At 41.6% G+C, this 23485-nt stretch overlaps 2 pseudogenes; both read right to left on the minus strand.

The window, feature by feature from the left end:
* LOC137003089 (guanylate-binding protein 1-like) overlaps nt 1–20687 on the minus strand; it is a 59520-nt pseudogene extending 38833 nt beyond the window's left edge.
* LOC137002330 (guanylate-binding protein 1-like) lies at nt 673–20549 on the minus strand (annotated as a pseudogene).
* Nucleotides 20688–23485: the final 2798 nt, after the last annotated feature.

A 23485-nucleotide genomic window follows, 5' to 3' on the forward strand; every position in this document is an offset into this window, starting at 1 on the left:
GGTGCATTAAAAAAGGCTTCAGAATTGACTGTAGTTTTGTGGAACAGTCTCTCCAAGTAATGTTCATCACAGACACTTATTTTACACATATATATACAGCTATTCTAAAAACCAATTGTAAATTCCTGACAGAACCCACAATTGGCCTAGAAATTTGACATGATGGTGCGATTCAAACTTTACACGTGACCAGTTCTTGTATTCTGAATACTTTTTTTATTATGAACCTTGCTCATAATAAAATAAATTGAGTGAAGTTGTTTACATCAGCCTCTAAAGCTGAGGTCGGGAGTCAAATTGGGAAATAGAAAAGGATTTGTGATGACAACAGCTTCAAGATTTATGAACATTAAAGTTCAATAATAATGAATTTTAATCTGATGCATTTAATGATTGTAACAGATTGTTTGAAGAATGCAATGATTACATCCAAACAAACTGTGAAATGAAGGTCTACTAAATACAGGCAAACTTTAATGTCTTACTACATGCTTTTCCTATCACCAGCAACAGCACGGTACATATTTTTTGTGTACAGTACACTGTAAGAATGTGAATTAGGACTCTACTCAATAACTAAATATAATCTTACTAAAAAAAAAAACTACACATGATTGAGATTTATAAGTATAGCTATTAAACAATCAATTTGTAATTCAACAGTGATTTGCATTGAAGTGGTATTTAATATTTTTTGAGTCCTTTCATCAGCACCTTGTATTGAAGGATAGAAGGAAGGACATCTGCCGCAACTTTGATAATAGGCATTACATATTTCTCCATAAAACCACCAGAACTTTTCTCTCTCTCTTCATTTTCTTTTTTAAGATTGTTTATCTCTTCATACATAAGATCAGCTTTCTCCTTAAAGCCTTTGTTTAGAAACTCCTCCCGCTCCTTCAGCTTGCTCTCAATGGCTCTGTCCATCTCCTGCTGCTGCTGCTCCATCTCCTGCTTGAACTTCTCCTTCATCTGCCTCATGTGATCCTCTTGCCGCTCTTTTTCTGCCACCCTCATTCGTTCACTCTCAATGCGTTTCTCCTCTTCCTCTTTACACTTCTGCTCCAGCAGAGCATTCTTCTCCTTCTCCTCTGTCAGTCAAGATAAAAAAAATAGAAATTGTGTGAAACATGATGCTAATACTAAACCTCCAGAAACTTCAAGATGCCTTAGAGATGCTGTTGACTAAGAATTTGGGTTTAGTTTCAATTTCATTTAAATTTTTTTAATTACAAATGCTCCAAGATGAAACAGCCTAAGGATCAACAAATATTCATAAGATTGGTAAAAATTTACCTTGCATCTTTCTGTCATTTTCAGTAAGTTTTGTATCGGTGTAGAGGATGCTGTTTGCTTCAGCTCCTCGCTCATTCAGAAACTCATTCAGCACAGCCTCAGCCTGCACATAAACATATATAGTAGTATTAGATCCCATTTATAGAAATACTCATAACCCTACATGTACTCAAAGAACCATTTCATAAAAACACACAGACAGAACGTGTCCTCACCGATACACCTTTGTTGGGTTCTCTGCGGTACTGCTCAACGATGGCGTCTCTGTCTCTGCAGTAGAGTTCATATCCTCCAGACTGACTACTCTCCATTCTGCAGCCGGTTATTCATGTCAGAGAACAGATTCTTCAGCAGATCTCTGCACTTTCTCTCTGACGCCATCTCATTCTCTTTCAGCAGCTCTACATAGCAAATATTTATGTTTTCCTAAACATACATGCAAACACAGACACATACATCACATATACACACTGGAAAAAAGTCTGTTATATAACAATAGATTCACTTTAAAATTAAAATTACCCCAAGTTTTGCTCACCCTCAAGCCATCCTAAGTGTAAGGCGGTCTGGTGGAAGCTAGAGGTTTTACTTCATAACTTGTTAAATATGGATATTTTTCTTTCACAAACGCTTCGCTTCAGAAGGACTTTATTAACCCCCACGGAGCCATGTTGGATACGTTTATAAAGGATGGATGTACTTTTCATTGGTTCCGTTCACTGCCATTATAAAGCTTGGATGCATCATGATATTTATTATTATAACTCACATTGTGTTCATCAGAAAGAAGAAAGTCATTTACACCTAGGTTGGCTTGAGGGTGAGTAAAGCTTGGGGTATTTTCATATTAAAGTGAACTAATCCTTTAAGGAATAAATAACTGTCTATGCCCCCCTTCAACTTCCATAAAATAAAAAGACTATTATTTTCCTGCACGTCATCCCTCCGGTCCTACTCGCCCAGCTCTGAGCAGGCTTCAAACCATCGTCTCCTGCATGAGAGGGGGGCAAGCTTACAAGGACACTAAAGCGGTCTCTAGCGTCAGTCACTAGTGCGCCTCTTGAGATCAGGGGAGTGAGGTTTTTCCTACACAGTTTTCAATAACTGGCCTCTGTTACAGACACAAGGACAATATTTAAATACTTCAGCTGAATATCATTTAAAATAATGAATAATGATTAAATTAACAAGCCTTTGCATATTTAAGAATATAGCTGCATTATTATGAAGGTGCGCAAAATTCTGCATGTGAAGCTCACCACCAGTTTTGTTAGGTATTCTCCTTTTTCATCTTTAAAGGAGCGTTTCATGAACTCAGCGGTGGCCAGACTGCTGAACTTCTGGTGCTCTGAGGAAATATCATCCACACTTACTGGAAACTTGTTCTTCACCTGCAAAAGAACAGTATGCTTCGTCAGTAAATGGCTATAACAATTATTGTACTTAAATTAAAACTGTTCAGTTAAAAAAAAAAAAAAAAAGAATAACTTTGTGAATTTGACAGGCAGAATTTATTTATTGGTAGTGGCTATTTTAAAGTGAAAATGGCTTATTTTCTTAGCGACAGATGCTATTTACACTAAATCCGGGCAAACATTTAATGACTAGCTAAAACATTCTAAGACTGTGCTCAACACACAGTGATTGTTTCCAGTGACTGAAGCAGATTTAAATGCTTACACACACACGTTGAACACCGACTGTAATCGCCAACTGAACAACTGGCTCTGACTGGATGCGTTTGAGCACGATCAGTCATAAGTATCCATTTACATTCATAATTGGCCTTACAATCGTCAAGTGTGTCCCCAGCTTAAGTGACAATAGCAGGATTCTCTTAGTGATATGCTATTTACACTAGGTGAAAATAGCGACAGATTCTATTTACACCATGTAAAAGTAACAGTTTTTTGCAGAAAAATTACCTTAGTAATTAGATGCTATCTATACTTTATATTGGCAGATTGGCAGTATTTTTGTACACTAACAGGATACAATAATATCACAGAGTGTAATTGATTATAATTATTAAAGTTATTAAATGGATGCTGGCTTATTTGGAGAATAAAAACCCTCCCTACACCTTCCTATAACCCTACCCAATAAACACTTAATTTTATTAAAGGTGCCCTAGAATCAGAATTTGAATTTACCTCGGCATAGTTGAATAACAAGAGTTTAGTACATGGAAATGACATACAGTGAGTTTCAAACTCCATTGTATCCTCCTTCTTATGTAAATCTAATTTGTTTAAAAGACTTCCGGAAAACACTCGGATCTCAACATAACACCGACTGTTACGTAACAGTCGGGATCATTAATATGTACGACCCCAATATTTGCATAATGCCAGCCCATTCAACGCATTAGACAAGGAAAGGCAGTATTAATGTCTGGATCTGTGCAGACAAGGTAAGCCAGTGTTATACCTCTGAAAAGAGGGAGATGAACAAACATAAATCTCGTGGTTGTTTCCCCACTGTGAACTTTATGTAGAATGAAGAAACCCGCGAGATCTCCCCCTAGTGTTCCAGCAGGCCAGAGCAATCGATCACACACCTTAAATGTGCCCAACTAATAGATCACAGATGAACTCAAAATGATAAACAAATTACATATGTACATTCTATAAAGTTTTAAACATTCACAAGATCATAGGTAAAATATTTTTACTGTTTTTGAAAGAGGGAGATGAACAAACATAAATCTCGTGGTTGTTTCCCCACTGTGAACTTTATGTAGAATGAAGAAACCCGCGAGATCTCCCCCTAGTGTTCCAGCAGGCCAGAGCAATCGATCACACACCTTAAATGTGCCCAACTAATAGATCACAGATGAACTCAAAATGATAAACAAATTACATATGTACATTCTATAAAGTTTTAAACATTCACAAGATCATAGGTAAAATATTTTTACTGTTTTTGAATTTATGAATTTAATTGCATATTATGAATTTAAATGCATATTTCAATCTATCACACACTCCCCTCCAAAATTAAATGTCGTCTCGACATTACCATTCTCTTTTAACACAAGAGTCTTTCAGTCCTTTTGGTGTTTTTTTTTTTTTTTTCTCGTGCTACAGTTCTTTTAACGGTTCAACATTTAAATAGTCCACAGATTGTCCCAAACTCACTCGTTCACTTCCTGGAGCAAATCAACAGTTTATCAGAAAGAACCGTCCATGTATCAAAGTGCAACACTTCAAAGTGATAAGAAACAACAGTCCATATTTTCTTTGAATTTCAAGAGTCCAACAGCCTCTCACGACTACAGTCCATAAGGCAAACAGTCCATTGTTTTCTCAAAATTTCAAACTTCCAAGACTGTTCAAGGCAATATTCCTCAGACAAAACAGTCCATAAATTTCCCCAAACTTTAAAAGTTCAAAGAATGTTCAAGGCAATATTCCTAAAACAGAACAGTCCATAAGTTCAAGGGGCCAGACTGTAACAGTCTATAATGCCAATTGCAAATTTAACAGTTTGTGGTCCCTCCTTAGTGGACTCCATACACAACAGGCAACTGGTAACAACATTGCTGAACAGGTGGCAACCATGTTGACAGTCCATGAGCAGACACATACGGTAAGTTCTGTTGTGGTGTCTGCAAGATCCCATTTAGTTGCCTGACATAAGTCGGTGTACCAAGTTCGTCCATAGGTAAGTACTCTTGGTGGGTATCTTTGCCTTCTAGGTGGCTGGTAGGTTTCCTCTCTTTGACCCTCTTGGTCACTTTCAGGGGATGACATGGGAGCCGGAACCTGTTCATCAGCAGGTAAGTTCAACTCTTGTTCTGCACTGTCGGTCTCCACAGGTGGCTCCTGATCCTCTTGGTCACTCTCCACAGATGACATTGAAGCAGGAACTTGTTCCATGACCCCATTTGGCTGCTCATCAGACTCTGTGGTAGGTAGTGGTTTGAGACTTTCAGGTTCAACAACATTGTTTGGTTGAGGTACTTGTGGTGGTATATAATGAAAATTTAATTCATCTTCACTCTCTTCCTCAGATTCAACATGGCTGACTTGAGGCTTTTCCAATGTCTGTTTTGGTCTGATCTTTTGAGGCAGAGCAGTTTCAAGAGGTAGGTGGTCACAAGGCATTAATAAGTTGCGATGGAGGACTCTGGATCGTCCCTTTCCCTTTTCTGGCTTTACTTCATAAATTGGAAGCTCACCACCCATCTGCCGAACGACTACATGGATACTGTCTTCCCAGAAATTACGAAGTTTACCAGGGCCCCTCGGGGTGTTAAGTTCTTTACAAGAACACGATCACCTGGCTGCAGTGTGGTACTCCTTACCTTCCTGTCAAAGCTCTTTTTGCTCCTGTCAGCAGATTTTTGAGCACACTCTTTGGCGATTTTATATGCCTCTTCCATTCCGTGTTTCCATTTCTCCACATATTCTTTCTGATTACAGGTAGGCATTTCTGAATTCAAGCCAAACAACATGTCGACCGGCAGTCTTGGAGACCTTCCATATAAAAGGTAGAAAGGAGAAAACCCTGTGACTTCTGAGCGGGTACAATTATAAGCATACAGTAGCTTATTCAAGGAGTCTTTCCAGTTAGATTTTTGACTTTCTGTGAGCGTTCGTAGCATTTGTAACAATGTCCTGTTAAAACGCCTCGGCTTGGCCATTGCCTTGCGGATGATATGGGGTCGTTCTGGAGCCCGTGATGCCACAGTATTTTTGGAGCTGTTCAAACAATTGATTCTCAAACTCTCCACCTTGATCATGATGGATGCGAGACGGGAAGCCAAATTTTAAGGCAAAATCATTAAAGATACGATCTGCAGCCGTTTTACCCGATTTGGAACTAGTGGCGTATGCTTGGGCGAATCGGGTGAAATGATCTACTACCACAAGTATATACTCATAACCTCCTTTGCAGCGGTCTAAGTGGAGAAAGTCAACTGAGATCAATTCAAAGGGCTGAGTCGTAACAATGTTTGTCAATGGGGCTCTTGTCTCATAACAGGGCTTTTTCTGCTTCAGGCATCTGCATGTTTTTGTGACATAATGCTCAATATCAGCCTGCATATATGGCCAAAAGAAACGTTCACGGATGAGTGAGAGAGTGCGATCTGTACCTGGATGGCCCATTTCATCATGAAGCTCTCGCACAACTGTTCCTTTAAATTTCTCAGGGAGGACCAACTGTGTACGTGTGGAAGTGGTTCGGCAGAGGATACCATCCTTATTAATGGTAAGCTTTCCCCACTCACGAAAAAGGCATTTTGTTTTGAGGCTGTAATCTTTTAGGTGTTTTACTTGAGGTTTGGTTCCAGACAGTTTGCATTCATATACAGGACTAATATCCTGGTCATTAGTTTGTGCTTGTTGGATCTCCGTCATTGACAATGGAGTTACTGTCGGGACTGCTGGACAAGCTTCAATAGATGAACAGTTAGTGGAGACTGACCATGGGATGCTGGGACCCTCTTGAGCTTCTACAGCTTGAATTGTCGCACCAATTACATCAGATGACAATTCCTCAGAACACTCTTTCATCATAGTTCCTATGTCAAGGGGCAGTCGCGACAGCGTATCAGCATCAATATTTTCACGGCCTGGGCGATATCTGATTGTAAAGTGGAAATCTGCCAAATCAGCAACCCACCTGCAACCGGTGGCATTCAATTTGGCAGTTGACAGGACATAAGTAAGGGGGTTATTGTCACTATATACAGTGAAAGTTGGAGCATAATACAAGTAATCACGAAATTTTTCGGTGATTGACCACTTCAAAGCAAGAAATTCAAGCTTGCCTGAGTGCAAGTGGTAGTTTTTCTCAGCAGCGGATAGAGTACGGGACCCATAGGCAATCACACGAAGTTTCTCATTTTGCTTCTGGTATAATACTGCACCTAAGCCTTGAGCTGACGCATCAGTATGCAGTATAAAAGACTGTGAAAAGTCCGGGAAGGCCAATACAGGGGGCTGGAGCAAACAGTCAATTAGTTGTTCAAGGGTGCTCTGCTGTTGTTCCGTCCAGGTAATGGACTTACTCGATGGCACACCAGTTTTCATGCATTTTGTCTTTGATTGTCTTTGGTTATTTTTCAGGTGAGCGTTATCTTCTGGAGTACTTTTTAACAGGTCATACAAAGGGCTAGCAATGCGAGAGAAATCTTTAATGTACTGTCTGTAGTAGCCAAGTAGACCAAGAATTCTCCTCAGCTCACCCACATTCTTTGGTTGTTTGTCTTTCAGGGATCTGACAGCTTCTGTGTCTGCGGGATCGACTTTACTTCCCTCTGCAGAAACTATTCTACCCAGGTAGCGGACTTCAGATTTGAAAAGCTCACACTTACTTGGCTTAAGTTTGATGCCATGTTGCCTAAGCTGTTGCAGAACTTTTCTTACATCCTGGACATGTTTCTCAAAGGTCTTACTAAACACCAAGGTGTCGTCGAGGTATGGGATGCAGATCTCATCTCGCAAGCCTTCTAAACACTCTTCCATACATCGTTGGAAGTCTGCGGGACCATTCATCAGCCCGAAAGGGATACGCACCCATTCATATAGGCCCCATGGTGTCACGAAAGCAGTTAGGCGTTTACTCTCCTTTGACATGAACCCCTGGTGGTAGGCCTTCCCTTGATCTAATGACGAAAACCAGGAATTACCACCAAGGCTGTCCATAATGTCCTGCACCCTCGGAATTGGTTGTCTATCTGGGTGAGTCTTTCTGTTCAGGTCCCGATAATCAATACATAAACGGAGGCTGCCATCTTTCTTTCTTACGCACACGATTGGAGAAGAGTAGGATGAGTTTGATTTTTCAATCCAGCCTTGTACTATGAGGTCATGTAAGTATTCTTTCATCTCACGATACAGAGGCTTTGGCACAGACATGTAAGTACGATTGACTGGTTCATCATCTTTAAGTGAGATGCTCAGTTGCAAATTTTTGATGCACCCAATGTCGCTGTCTGACTTAGAAAATGAATGGCACTCTTCTCTTAGCATTTGCTGTACTACCTGTCTCTGGTGTTTATTCAGGTGGCTGACATCGACAGGCGGGTCCCATTCATCAGTATCCGCTGCCTGGATGTGACATACCCCAACAGAGGTAGAGTTTACTGGCACCTCAAACATACTAGCAGGTAAGACATTCTTGACCAACTGTAATGTACCGACTGGGGTCTGGCCCATGAGAGTTACATCATGATCAGTGTCATTGTACACCTCAATTGTGATATTTGTTGGAGCCCCCTTTTTTAGACTCACTAGACTTTCTGTGAATTCAAGCCCATCCGGCCATTGGGGGTTCACATCAGGTTCAAAAAGGAGTGTGCTGTCCTCTTTAACTGGCTGCATGTACACTCTGCATAAGACCTGTACAGTACTACGTTTTGGAATGTTAACATGCACTTTTGTGGTCTTTACTGTATATTCACATGAGCTCTCTGCACTCAAGAGTTGGATAAATGTCTGGACTTTGCTCCTCTTTAAGCTGGGGAATGCAGCTTTCACAGTTCTCTCAAGCATACTGTTTACAGTGTTTGGTTGTGCTTGTTCAATGGAGTTCACAATTTGTTCTATCACATTGAAACCTATGATAGGGTGTGAGAGATTTTGACCCCTCGCTACGAGCATAGGAATGACAAGTTCAGCTTGGTGAGATGCCGGTGATGATAATCTGAATGTCACTTCAACATATCCAATATAGGGCAGATCAATGCCATTGGCAGCCACAAGGTTCAACGTATTTGGAGCCTCAAGGATATCGGACACAGCTCTCAATGGGACTTCTGGTAAGTATTCCTGTTTCCACAGTTCATCAATGACACATACCTGAGAGCCAGTGTCCCACAGTGCTTGAATTTGTTGGCCATGCAGGTAACATTCAACAAGACATTGCCTCCCTACCAATGATGTCACAGGAGAATGCTGATTAACTTTGATTCTGTAGGGGGCGTGAACACTCATGGTCATGCAGGAGTTTGACACTGGTTTCAGTGAGTTGATACAAGTTTGCTTGTGTTCAACCCAATGGTGAGTTTGGCAGTTTTTAGAACAATACAGTGCCTTTTTACATTGTGAACACTGCTTCATTATCTTCTCTGTTCTTTCACAGGCTGCACATTTTGGGGACTGGTCAGTGGATCTGGTTACTCCCTGTCCCGCGGAAGTAACCGCTCTCCATTTAAAGGACTCTCCCTTGAAGGCTTAATGCCACGAATTCTGCATCCTGCTTGAAAGTGCTCCCCACTGCCACATCTAAAGCAATGCATGCAACGGTCCTCTGTTCTTTGCTGCTGACAATTGAAGCACTTTCTTGCTTGAGAACGAGTAGTCGGTGCATAATATTGTCGAGGCATATATTGGGGTTGAAATTGAGTGTTCACTCTTGTTTGGTTGGTACCCGGTGATGGCCAATATGGTTGCACTGGACACTGAACAATTTCTCTGTCAGAAGTCCTCGGTGTAGGAATGGGGCATTGTGGTGAGGCAAAGGCTGGTTGCTGCAATGATTCTCGAATGTGAGCTATTTCAGCACTGAGTGTTTTTAGTGATGCTATATCAGTTCTCAGTTCTTTAAGTTCTGACAGCACACTGGAAGATGGTTTTGGTCCGCTTGAAGTCACACTGGGTTTCTTATCAGTGGTTTCATCACTGGACTTGACTGAATGGACAACAGTAGGGGTGTGCTGCACATGGGTTTTCTTTTTCTTTTGTCTTTCTGCCTCATTAGCACAAGCAATATTTAATTTCTCCAACAGAGCCTCATCTGTGGTTTTCATGTCAAGAAGGAGGGGCTGCATGTCTACTTTAATGCTGTCACTTTGGAGACCGGTGAGTACAGTATGTAAGAACATGCTCTGAACTAACGCTGGATCATATTTTAGGCCTGATTCTACTTCTTGGGATGCAAACAAGGTTTTCTGACGCAGGTCCAAAACACGCATTAGGAAACTCTGAGGTGTTTCTTTGTTCCCTTGGCATTCAGAAGTAAGTTGCTTATAAAGTTCGGTTGCATTTTTTTCTTGGAAGTGAGAACGTAAAATTCGTCTGAGTGTAGGTAGAGTCAGATTGGACTTTCCTTCTAAATAGCTTCGTAACTGCAAGCCAGGGGAAATGGCACGAATGACTGCATCACAAATCTCACATTCTGGGTAGCCTCTGCTCAGACCGTTCTCGATCTGGTGAGCCAAACTTGAAAAGGTCAATTTCTCTTTTTGACCTGGCTCACCGATTTGTCCAGAAATTTTGAACTCTTTGCGCCAAGGTGGGCTTAAATGCTGAACATTCACAAAGGGTTGCAGGTGTGCAGCAATTTGTGGTTGAGGCTGAATACTACTTTGTTCTGTGCTCAGTTCTGTCCAATTGTTGCATTTCACTCAATTTTTGTTTCATTGCACACTTCAGTTCATCTAACTCCTTTTGCAATCTATCTTTTTCTGCGACTTTGCATTGCTCTGTTGGCTCATTTTCAGCGACTGTACTCAATTCTACTATTTTATCTCTCAAGCTTAATAGTACAGACATGCCACCATCTTCTAGCTCTGTTATGTCCTCTTCAAGATGTTGAAGGATGTGAGAGATCAGAGACATGCGTGATTTAGAAGGGACTTTCTCTTGATCTGATATGTTCAGGAACTCACAAACACTGAGAAGTTTGTCTTTGGATAGGGGATTTAACATGGCAATGATCTCAACTTGCATTTCCTCTAGCACTGTTGTCTCCATTTTGACTCTAGAGTGGATCTTTTCTCTGAGTTGGGGCTTAATTGAGACTGAGTGAATTTATCTGTTTCACCTGATTATCTCTGTGGCCTCAGGTTTACAGTTCTTTACGTCTTTCTTGCCTTTACTGCAGGAACTCTTTCCACTCCACTGTTGATCTGGGTTGTTTTAGGGGATGTACTGCATCAAAAGTTGTCTGCCAGGTAAGTGACGACCACCCTCTGAAGAGTATATCCCAGCGGTGCCTCCAAATGTTATACCTCTGAAAAGAGGGAGATGAACAAACATAAATCTCGTGGTTGTTTCCCCACTGTGAACTTTATGTAGAATGAAGAAACCCGCGAGATCTCCCCCTAGTGTTCCAGCAGGCCAGAGCAATCGATCACACACCTTAAATGTGCCCAACTAATAGATCACAGATGAACTCAAAATGATAAACAAATTACATATGTACATTCTATAAAGTTTTAAACATTCACAAGATCATAGGTAAAATATTTTTACTGTTTTTGAATTTATGAATTTAATTGCATATTATGAATTTAAATGCATATTTCAATCTATCACACCAGCAAGAAAAGGGCAGATGGAGCAATAATAACGGACATGAGCCATGATATCATGATATTTTTAATGATATTTGTAAATTGTCTTTCTAAATGTTTCATTAGCATGTTGCTAATGTACTGTTAAATGTACAGTAGTTAAATTTACCATCTTTTATTACTGTATTCACGGAGACGAAAGTCTTGCAGTCTGTATAATTCATAAACACAACTTCATTCTTTATAAATCTCTCCAACAGTGTAGAATTAGACGTTAGCCACATAGCATAGCCTCAAACTCACACAGAATCAAACGTAACCATCTAAATAAATACTTTACTCACATAATTCAAAGCATGCATACAGCATGCATGACGAACATCTTGTAAAGATCCATTTGAGGGTTATATTAGCTGCGTGAACTTTGTAAATGCACTGTATTATAGTCGAGAGCTCGTGGGGCAGAGGGAACGCATCTGTTAAAGGGGCCGTGCTGAAAAAATCAGTGCATAGTTAATGATGCCCCAAAATAGGCAGTTAAAAAAATTAATAAAAAAAAATCTATGGGGTATTTTGAGCTGAAACTTCACAGACACATTCAGGAGACACCTAGGTCTTATATTACATCTTGAAAAAAAAAAAACAATCTAGGGCACCTTTAAACACTTGTTTGCAGTTTATATCCATTTTTAGAACATTATTTTTATTTCCAACTCTGCGAACCTATTTGTTACTTCTGCGCTACTGAAAACGTTGAATTCTGTCCTTTTTAAAACTTGAGTGGCCCAACCAGACATTGGTAAGCGGAGCTAGTGTAAATATTTGCCAACAAGGGACGCTATTTGCACTTAGTGTACATAGGCACTTCATTATTTATTTATTGAGTATCATGTTAAATGGATAACATGATGCTTAAAACTATTGCCTGCTGTTAAGTGACCTGTATATGTATATTTATGTATATTTTTATTTAACATTACATGTATGACAAACCAAAAAAAATACAAAAACGAAATATATGAAATTACCTCTTCCATCCCACTCTGATACACTTTGAAAGCTTCTTGAACAGCTGCCTGGTTCTCCAGATTTGCCAGAGTAACCACTGCATTGTCCAGACAGGGCACCTTCCCACTGCTGATTGTATCCACATAAATCTGCACCAGATTCCCGAACACTAACAACACACACAAACAAATCAATATACTTACCTTTTTAAAAGTAGACCTGGTTTCACAGACAGGGCTTAGATTAAGACTTTAGTTCAATTAGGACCGATTAGGACATTAAAGTCACTTTTATAAACATGCCTTAGAAAAAACATTACTGATGTGCATCTTCAAACAAAACAATGACATTAACATATTTTAAGACATTTCAGTGCAAGTTGCCTTTAGTTAAAACAGCTCAATAATGCTTTTTAGTCTGGGACTAGGCTTAAGCCTTAAGGCATATGGGTCAGAAGTTCGCACTCTGAACACTAAAATTACCCAATATTAAATTATTGGGTAAAACACTCACATTTGCCAGTAACTTTGTGTCCTCCTTTCAGTGTTTTCACAAAACTCTTGTGAAATATGTGGTCACAAAAACAATTTGTAACCTCCAGAAAATCTGGTACAAGGTCCCGTTCTTCCAAGCTTTCTAAGCGTGTCATGTTTTTAGGCGAGGCTGGAGATGGGAACACAAAACAGTTCCGGGATGGGAAATAGGTTCGGATGCATTGACGGGGCAGGTTGTACTCGCTGATTTTCTTATTTACACCTAAATGGAGAAAATAACACATTTTACAAAAGAGATTGTGTCAATTATTTTTATTTATTTTTTTATTTTTTTTGGAGCTTTTAATATTTACTGACTATTAATTACAATTCACATACTGGTGATGTTTACAGTATGTCTATCTAAAATACCTTTCTTCAGCTGGAGGGCAAACTCAAGGTACTCGTCCTCAGTCACTTTCTTTCCATCAATTACTAGTTCCAAGGTGAAATCTCTAACCACCCAGATGAATGATGGGAAGAAAATCACGTATTTTGAATCCTCCTCTTCCTCTTCATCTGCTGCTTCTGCCGATCTAATCTTGATCTTTTCAGCGAGCTCACTAACATAGCTGCAGCACATTGAGAAATAACAGCATCTTTCAAAAGTTTGTTTCTATATTTGAAAAGAAGTGAGTTACTGTCACATGTCTGTCGGTTTTGTTCTGTTAGTCACATGTATTCCTTTGTTTCAGTTTCTAATTTGATTAGTGTCCTTGTTTCAGGTGTGTCTTGTTAGTTTCTCCCTTTGTTTGCCTTGTGTATATATAGTCCCTTAGTCTTTGCCCTTAGTCATTTTAAGTTCTGATTTGTGTTTATGGTTGATTTTCTCCTGTAATCCTTATCATTTTCATTAAAAGTTTGTTTATTGGCTTCTCCTTTGTCGTGTGCTTTGTCTAAAAACATGAACTGTGACAGTTATGTTGCAAGTTAAAGGATACTGCAGCTTCTCCACTGCATCATTATCGATGGTGCCGCGGCTGTTGTACACCAGAGTGCTGCTGAGCAGAACAGCCAGACAGAAGATCCAGCCGTCATTCTTAGAGTCTCCCTGAAACACAGTGTCTTTAAAATCAAAGAATCCACCATATAACAATATTAATAAGTCCACAGCTCTTTGTTCTCACCTTGTCCACATCACCGAGTCCCTCTGTGTCCAGCAGCACCAGAGTGTGTCCTTCTTTATAGGGGTGAGGGACACACCACATCCAGATGCCTTTGGTTTTCGACTCAATAGTGTTACCGAGAGCAAAACCTGAGACAATTACAGTTTTATTATTATTATTAGCATGATGTAGCTAATATTCACACAATAAGTTGCCGTGTTTAGACAGTTCTCTCACCTGACTGTTGTCCTGCCAGGCGGTTCATAAGGTAGGACTTCCCCGTACGGTAGAGTCCCACCACAGACACCACAACCACCGGCTCCTTGATTCTACTCAGGAACTCAATGGCACCCTTACAGACGCAGAGCGATCCGTTCACATTCTCCACCAAACAAATGGGCGAAGGCATTAGTCTGGAATTAGACATGCTGGCTCTCTCTAGATCTTCTTGTTTGCTGGAAGAGGAAACAGGAAGGGGAAAGATAATCATTTGTTTGCAGTATGTGTAAAAACCTGCAGATGCAACATACTTCAAAACAATGAATTCTTCATGGACTCTCAAAATATATTGTATTATTTACATTCTGTGTTAGCCATTAAAAACCTTATTTTTATCTTTACAAAAATAGTATGAAATGCTCACTGGCAAGTCATTGTCATTCATACACCAGAGACCTGTTCTTCTTACTGATTCTTACCTAGTTAATTCTGTTCTTAAAACTTGCATGCTTTATTATTTCAAAAGAGTTATGATTTCATTAGAATAGTTTGTTTATTTGCATGATAACATATTGATTAGAAGGGGTAAAGATCAATGACTTAGAGTATTTGATTTTCAACACAGCTAAGGTGAAGAATGTACAGGTGCTGGTCATATAATTAGAATATCGTGAAAAAGTTAATTTTTTTATTGTAAATTATTTTAAAAAAATGAAACTTTCATCCCTACATGTAAAGTAAAACATTTCAAACATTTCAACATTTAATTTGTTGATTAGAGCGTACAGCTAATGAAAGTCCAAAATCCAGTATCTCAAAATATTAGAATATTTACATTTGAGTTTCATTAAATGACCATCCCTACAGTATAAATTCTGGGTATCTCTTGTTCTTTGAAACCACACTAATGGGGAAGACTGCTGACTTGGCAATGGTCCAGGAGACAATCATTGACAGCCTCCACAAAGAGATTAAGTCACAGATGGTCATTACTGAATGTGGTGGCTGTTTACAGAGTGATGTATCAAAGCATATTAAATGCAAAGTAGACAAGAAGGAAGAAATTGGGTAGGCAAAGGTGCACAAACAACAGGAATGACCACAAGCTTGAGAATACTGTCAACTGAAACCTATTCAAACACTTGGGAGAGCTTCACAATGAGTCAAATGAAGCCGGAGTCAGCGCATCAAGAGTCACCACACTCAGACATCTTCAGGAAAAGGACTACCAAGCCACTTCTGAAAAAGAAACAACATCAGAAGCATCTTACCTGGGCTAAGGAGAAAAAGAACTGGACAGTGAACAGTGGTCGAAAGTCCTCTTTTCAGATAAAAGTAAATTTTGAATTTCATGTTGAAATCATGGTCCCAGAGTCTGAAGGAAGACTGGAGAGGCACAGAATCCAAGCTGCTTGAAGTCTAGTGGGAAGTTTCTGAAGTTAGTAATGATTTGGGGGGCCGTGACATCTGCTGTTGTTGGTCCATTGTGTTTTATCAAGTGCAAAGTCAATGCAGCCATCTTCCAGGAGATTTTGGAGCACTTTATGCTTCCATCTGCTGACAAGCTATAAGGAGATACTGATTTCCTTTTCCAGCAGGACTTTAGCACCTGCCCACAGTGCAAAAACAACTTCCAAGTGGTTTGCTGACCATGATATTACTGTGTTTTATTGGCCAGCCAACATGCCTGACCCCTGAATGGGATATTTTCAAGAGAAAGATGAGAAACAGTAGATCCAACAATATACAGATGATCTGAAGGCTCAATAGTGCTTCAGCAGTGCCACAGGCTGATCACTTCCATGCCACACTTCACTGATGCTGTAATTTGTGCTAGGAGCAAGTCATTTGCTGTAATATGTGCTGCCGACCAAGTATTGAGTGCACAAATGAACATACTTTAAAGAACTTGAACTTTTCTGTTTTGAAAATCCATTTTTTGATTGATCTTAGGAAATATTCTAATATTTTGAGATACTGGATTTTGGACTTTCATGAGCTGTACACTCTAATCATCAAAATAAAAAAAAAATAAAAAAAAAAAAACTTCTGAAATGTTTTACTTTACATGTAGGGAATCTAGAATATATGAAAGTTTCATTTTTAAAAATAATTTACAATAAAAAAAAATGAACTTTTCCACAATATTCTAATTATATGACTGTCACGGTGCACACAAGAACAAGATGGTAGGATCCAGTTGCAGCATTTATTAAAGGGTAATCCAAGGTCAAAATCCAGAGAACAGGCAAGGGTCAAAATACATGAAACAGTCCACAAAAAACAGAAAGTGCTCGTAACAATACAACAAACCACAACTGAGGACAGAAACAACTGAGATTAAATAGACAGACTCTAATGAACAAACACAAAACAGCTGAGTGCAATGATGAATAGTGATAAGTCCAGGGAGTGTGTATGGAAATGTAGTCCATGAAATGGGTGAACAGAGTCCAGGATGGAGTGCCCTCTAGTGGCTGAAAGGGCACTCACACTGGTGATCATGACATTACCCCCCCTCAAAGGAGCGGCTACCAGACGCTCCACCAGACAAAACACAAACACACAAAAAACTCAGGAGGGAGGTGGACAGGAGGAGGATCAGGGGGAGGGATGGTGGGCCAGATCCAGGGTGCCCAACTGATAGCCAGGGCGGTGCTGGAGGAACTGACCAGGCTGGTTCCAGTTTTTCTGGAGTCCTGGCTGAGTGCCAGGGTGGCGCTGGAGGAACTGACCAGGCTGGTTCCAGCGGGTCTGGAGTCCTGGCTGAGTGCCAGGGTGGCGCCGGAGGAACTGACCAGGCTGGTTCCAGAGGGTCTGGAATCCTGGCTGATTGCCAGGGTGGCGCCGGAGGAACTGACCAGGCTGGTTCCAGCGGGTCTGGAATCCTGGCTGATTGCCAGGGTGGTGCCGGAGGAACTGACCAGGCTGGTTCCAACGGTTCAGACGGCCTGGGCAGTGGCGGCAGGGCAGAAAGCCTGGGCGGCGGCGGCAGGGCAGAAGGCTTGGATGATGGCGGCAGGACAGAAGATCTGGGCGGTGGCGGCAGGGCAGAAGGCTTGGATGGCGACAGGGCAGTAGGCCAAGGGTGCTTCATGGCCATATCAGGGAGAGCGGGCAGCTCGGTGACGACCTCCGTGGCCGTATCAGGGCGAGCGGGCAGCTCGGTGGTGGCCTCCATGGCCGTATCAGGGGGCTGGGGCTGCTCTGGGACGGCCGTGGGCTCGGGCTGCCCTGAGTCCATCGCAGGACTGACAGGGAAAGCATGCGGGGCTGGAGCGGACTCACTGGCTGGAGCGGACTCACTGGCTGGAGCGGACTCACTGGCTGGAGCGGACTCACTGGCTGGAGCGGACTCACTGGCTGGAGCGGACTCACTGGCTGGAGCGGACTCACTGGCTGGAGCGGACTCACTGGCTGGAGCGGACTCACTGGCTGGAGCGGACTCACTGGCTGGAGCGGACTCACTGGCTGGAGCGGACTCACTGGCTGGAGCGGACTCACTGGCTGGAGCGGACTCACTGGCTGGAGCGGACTCACTGGCTGGAGCGGACTCACTGGCTGGAGCGGACTCACTGGCTGGAGCGGACTCACTGGCTGGAGCGGACTCACTGGCTGGAGCGGACTCACTGGCTGGAGCGGACTCACTGGCTGGAGCGGGCTCTGGAGCGGACTCACTGGCTGGAGCGGACTCACTGACTGGAGCGGGCTCTGGAGCGGACTCACTGACTGGAGCGGGCTCACTGGCTGGAGCGGGCTCTGGAGCGGACTCACTGGCTGGAGCGGACTCACTGGCTGGAGCGGGCTCTGGAGCGGACTCACTGGCAGGAGCGGACTCACTGGCTGGAGCGGGCTCTGGAGTGGACTCACTGGCTGGAGCGGAGTCACTGGCTGGAGCGGCCTCTGGAGTGGACTCGCTGGCTGGAGCGGGCTCGGGCTGTTCTGAGTGCATCCTCCAGGCACGCAAGACCGCCAGAACATAAAAAGTGAAGACAGTCCTCTTGGCCATCATAGGACTAACAGGGAGAGCATGCGGGACTGGAGTGGACTCACTGGCTAGAGCGAACTCTGGAGTGGACTCACTGGATGGAGTGGACTCTGGAGTGGACTCACTGGATGGAGTGGACTCCCTGACTGGAGTGGGCTCTGGAATGGACTTACTGCCTGGAGCAGGCTCACAGGCTGGAGCGGACTCCGGGAAGGCCCCCAGGCCTTGAAGGATGACTGAAGCCTTCCTCCTCCTCTTCCTCCTTTTACGTGAGTGAGGCACTGAACCTGTGCCCACCTCCTCTGTAGACTCTGGAGCGAATTCACAGGCTGGAGCGGGCTCTGGAGCAGACTCACTGGCTGGAGCGGACTCACTGGCTGGAGCGGACCTTGGAGTGGACACACTGGCTGGAGCGGGCTCTGGAGTGGGCTCTGGAGTGGGCTCTGGAGTGGGCTCACTGGCTGGAGCGGGCTCACTGGCTGGAGCGGGCTCACTGGCTGGAGCGGGCTCACTGGCTGGAGCGGGCTCACTGGCTGGAGCGGGCTCACTGGCTGGAGCGGGCTCTGGAGTGGACTCACTGGCTGGAGCAGACTCACTGGCTGGAGCGGATCTTGGAGTGGACACACAGGGTGGAGAGGGTTCTGGAGCAGACACACGGGCTGGAGCGGGAACAGGAGGTCTCCGAATCGGCTTATTCTTACGTAGGTATAGGTAATTGGCAAAGTTCCAAAAATTCAACCTCCCCACCAGCTCCATCTCCCACTGCGGTAGAGGGTCGTTCAGACAGCCGTTGCAAGTCTCCTTGAGGACCGCATCAGGGAGGCTAAACTTCTCTGCCCGTGACCAGAACCTCTGGATAAATGGCCGTATCCTCATACCCTTCTGCCGCAGCGCCGCCAAATCCTGGGGACTGCCCCAAGCACCCTGTGCCTTGGCCGGGGACCAGACTCCCTCGCTGCTGGATCCTTGCATTGTGGTGGTTTGTTCTGTCACGGTGCACACAAGAACAAGATGGTAGGATCCAGTTGCAGCATTTATTAAAGGGTAATCCAAGGTCAAAATCCAGAGAACAGGCAAGGGTCAAAATACATGAAACAGTCCACAAAAAACAGAAAGCCAGAGGTAACAAAAAGTGCTCGTAACAATACAACAAACCACAACTGAGGACAGAAACAACTGAGATTAAATAGACAGACTCTAATGAACAAACACAAAACAGCTGAGTGCAATGATGAATAGTGATAAGTCCAGGGAGTGTGTATGGAAATGTAGTCCATGAAATGGGTGAACAGAGTCCAGGATGGAGTGCCCTCTAGTGGCTGAAAGGGCACTCACACTGGTGATCATGACAATGACCAGCACCTGTATAATAATAGCACTATAGGTCTTATTAAATCACATGCAGATATGCAGTTGTAATCGTTCATGGCTTAAAAATATAAAACATTTATCAAGAAATCAAGTTTAAGATGACTAGTGGCAACAATTACTGCCCACATTCATCAAGCCATTTGACATCATTGACAAATCATAATAGGCCTACAATTATATGACAATATTATAAGTTTATTAACAATACTAATAATACTATAGGCTACTGAGTATCAGCAATAATATATTAAAACAGGTAAATGGTGTTCAAATAAAAAAGTATCTACATTTATTTAAGTAGGTGTGACCTCAGGTCTGATCTCGCATTGGTCTAAATGCGAGTCACTCAGAATGTGGTTTTCCGACTCCGAGCCCTCGTGCGCCCCCTAAAGGAAAATATTTTTGCCTCAAAGGAACCGTTATCTGCCGCAGATTTCAAAATAATTAAAAATAAAAACACGTCAATAAAAATCACATTGTAAATAAAATGTGTAACTTGCACAAATAAAAGTCTTGAATGGACACCATGAAATTAACAGTAACCTAATAAAATGTCTGCACTGATCTCTCATAAGAGTTTGCAATTTGATTTTGAATATTTCATTTTTTAATAAATGCAAAATAAATAAAAGAAAGTTCACTTACATGACCCTAAATTTATAACGTGTCTTATACTTTATGAAGAGATGAAAGTTACCAATGTTCTCTCTTTCCCTCCGCGTTACTTCTCACAGCGCACTGAACCGTTTATGCACTGAACAGGTCTTCACCACAGCAGCAGGGTTGTTTTTCAGTATCCGCCCAAATCGATTATAGCTGAGTTGACGTTAAACGGGCGATTTCTGGGAAAACCTTATCCAGTGACCAAACCCAAACGAACCAGTGTTGTTTCACTTTTAGTTTCACTTTCGTGTCAGCATCACTGATTCGCCAAAGAGAGAACACGCCTCGTCTCTGTAGCTGCCCTTTATGGTGTACAGATAAAAGTATCTCACAGGAGGAGCCTGTGCGTTTGCAATCCTATTGTAGTTGTTTTAAGAGTTTTTACTTCATCCGGCTGTCAGTAAGGTAGTAATAATAAGGTTGTTTTATTTAGCTTTAATCAAATAGGCTAATTGTTTGATTTTATGTATAGCATGCAATCACGAGAACGGCTCCAAAGCAGTGTGTTGTTGCTTGGATTCTTTTGCTATTGTGTCATTTCAACCTTTTTTTTTTTTTTTGGTTATTTTTCAGGAAGCAGTTGCTATAGGTCACAATTTGAAAGCAAAACGCATTAAAACGATCAGATGAACGTTGAAAACTTTAAAGGTGCCCTAGATTGTTTCTTTACAAGTAATATAAGTCTAAGGTGTCCCCTGAATGTGTCTGTGAAGTTTCAGCTCAGAAGTTCTCAAAACTACCTGTTCAATCTTCACATCATTGTTACTTGTGCACATCAAAAAAGCAGTTTCTCATTCTTCTGAACAAATTGCAAATGCTTTAGTACATTCAGGCAATTGATTATGTACAATTGTCTGCTATTTCCTACATTATCAATTGCTAATGTCATGTTACTCAAAATGTATTATATGGTTCTCTGTTGATTAAACCTCGCACCCCTCAAAACATCTAGTCATTAGTTCATCGCATAAGTCATTAAATGCAAAATGGTTGACCTAGTTATCATAATGTCATTAGACTATTAGACTTTTTTAAATGTGTCCTGAATTGATGAATTTTGCAGATGAATCCTGAATTTCACTAATGTATTCAGTGGAATGTAAAGCATTAGATCAACCAATGACACAACCAGTTCTCTAAAGCAGCTCAAAGATGCATGTCATGAATCTTCATCTGGAAAGCATATATAGACAGAGTACAACACGAGTTTAAGTTTCTGATAATGGAAGAACAGGGTCAACAGCTGGGAAGAAGAAGAGTAAGGATGTGGGGTAGAAGGTAGGGAGGCAAAACAGAGGAAGAGGTAGAAAAGGCAAAGGGCGTAGGCATATTTTCTGCTGAAATGAGGCCCACTCTATGAGGCCCCACTGTGAACTATGGTCTCAATCATGACCTACAATGGCTTATATGGGTCTAAATGTGCAGCCGAAAGTTTGGAGAAAAACTTTTCCTCAATCATTCAAGCATTTTGTAGATATAACAGGTATGTATTTCAACAATATGCACTGCACACTAATGTGCATGCTATAATCTTAATATTACAGTGGCATTTTTACACTTACAGTTGCATATTACACTTGCTTTACACTTACAGTATAGTAGGCTAAATGAATGTTATACAGACACACTATCACACATACACATGAATATATACAGTGCATGTATATATAGTCTTGTCTTTTTTTATTTATCACAAGGACATTTTTGTTCACTGTCATAAAAACCATAGCCATAGTTTAGGCTACATCTGAAATATTCATTACTGTTATACTGACAACATGGCTAAGCATTTTGACTATCTTGTTCAAGAACAATGACTCAAGGAGATGTCATTCTGATGGCTCTGATATGTTAATTGACATAAATACATAAAGAATTCTGAGCAAGTTCAGGCTTTTGCAGGTAATCCAATATGTTTTGCTGTTTGTACGAACTATTTCGAGAAATGAACACAGTTTTGCAAATTGTAAGGATGATTCGAGAAATGTACCAAAGTGACTGAGAAAAACTGTAAGAGCACCTGATAATGAGACCTGATAAAATACATATGTATGTATTTTATTATGTCTTTGAATGACTCGACAAGTGAACCAATGGAGAAAATATAGGGCAAATTCCAAAAGCAAGGGCATAGCCCTTAGTGGGGACTTTGTAGGGAGGGGCACTCATAGACATATAATAAACACATTACATGTCAATGGGGGCACTTGCATGCTATTATGCATGTAGCTGTTTGGAATGGACTTTTGTCACTATCTTCACCTGGGATGTTCCCATGACAACACAGCTGATTTGCTGTTCTTATGACAGAAATGTCTTATTATTGCTGCTATATACAGTATGTATATATATACACACACACACACACACACACACACACACACACACACACACACACACACACATACATAGCCTACACACACACACATACTGCTAAAAAAAAATTAAAGGAACACTTTGAAAGCACATCAGATCTCAATGGGGGAAATATCATGCTGGATATCTATAGGCCTACTCTCTTATATGGACTAGGTAATGTGTTTGGTCGTTTGATGGAAATGAAAATTATCACCCTACAGAGGACTGAATTCAAAGACACAATGAAAATTAAAGTGAAAAAATGATGCAGCAGGCTAGTCCATTTTGCTGAAATTTCATGGCAGCAACTCAAATAGTACTCAGTAGTTTGTATGGCCCCTACGTGTTTGTATGCATGCCTGACAACATCGCGGCATATGAGACGACGGTTGGTGTCCTGGGATATTTCCTCCCAGATCTGGTCTAGGCATCAGTTTGATCGCCTTTTTTTTCAAAAGTAAAGCATTATTGATGGAACAATTGAGTGTTTTTTTTCCTCTTCGTTTTGTACTTTGTAGACAGTCCCTATATGCTATTTTACATTACAAAATAAATATGTTGCGATACAGTAAAGCAGATTAAAACACATAAACTACATTGTGTTCTCTCTTCTACATTTTAAAACAATTTGAACACACCCTGTTTTTTGTTTTTATGCTGACTTGATCTACAGAAGTGTCTCGAAGCTGGATCT

Source organism: Chanodichthys erythropterus, chromosome 16, assembly GCF_024489055.1.
Source record: "Chanodichthys erythropterus isolate Z2021 chromosome 16, ASM2448905v1, whole genome shotgun sequence".
NCBI lineage: Eukaryota > Metazoa > Chordata > Actinopteri > Cypriniformes > Xenocyprididae > Chanodichthys > Chanodichthys erythropterus.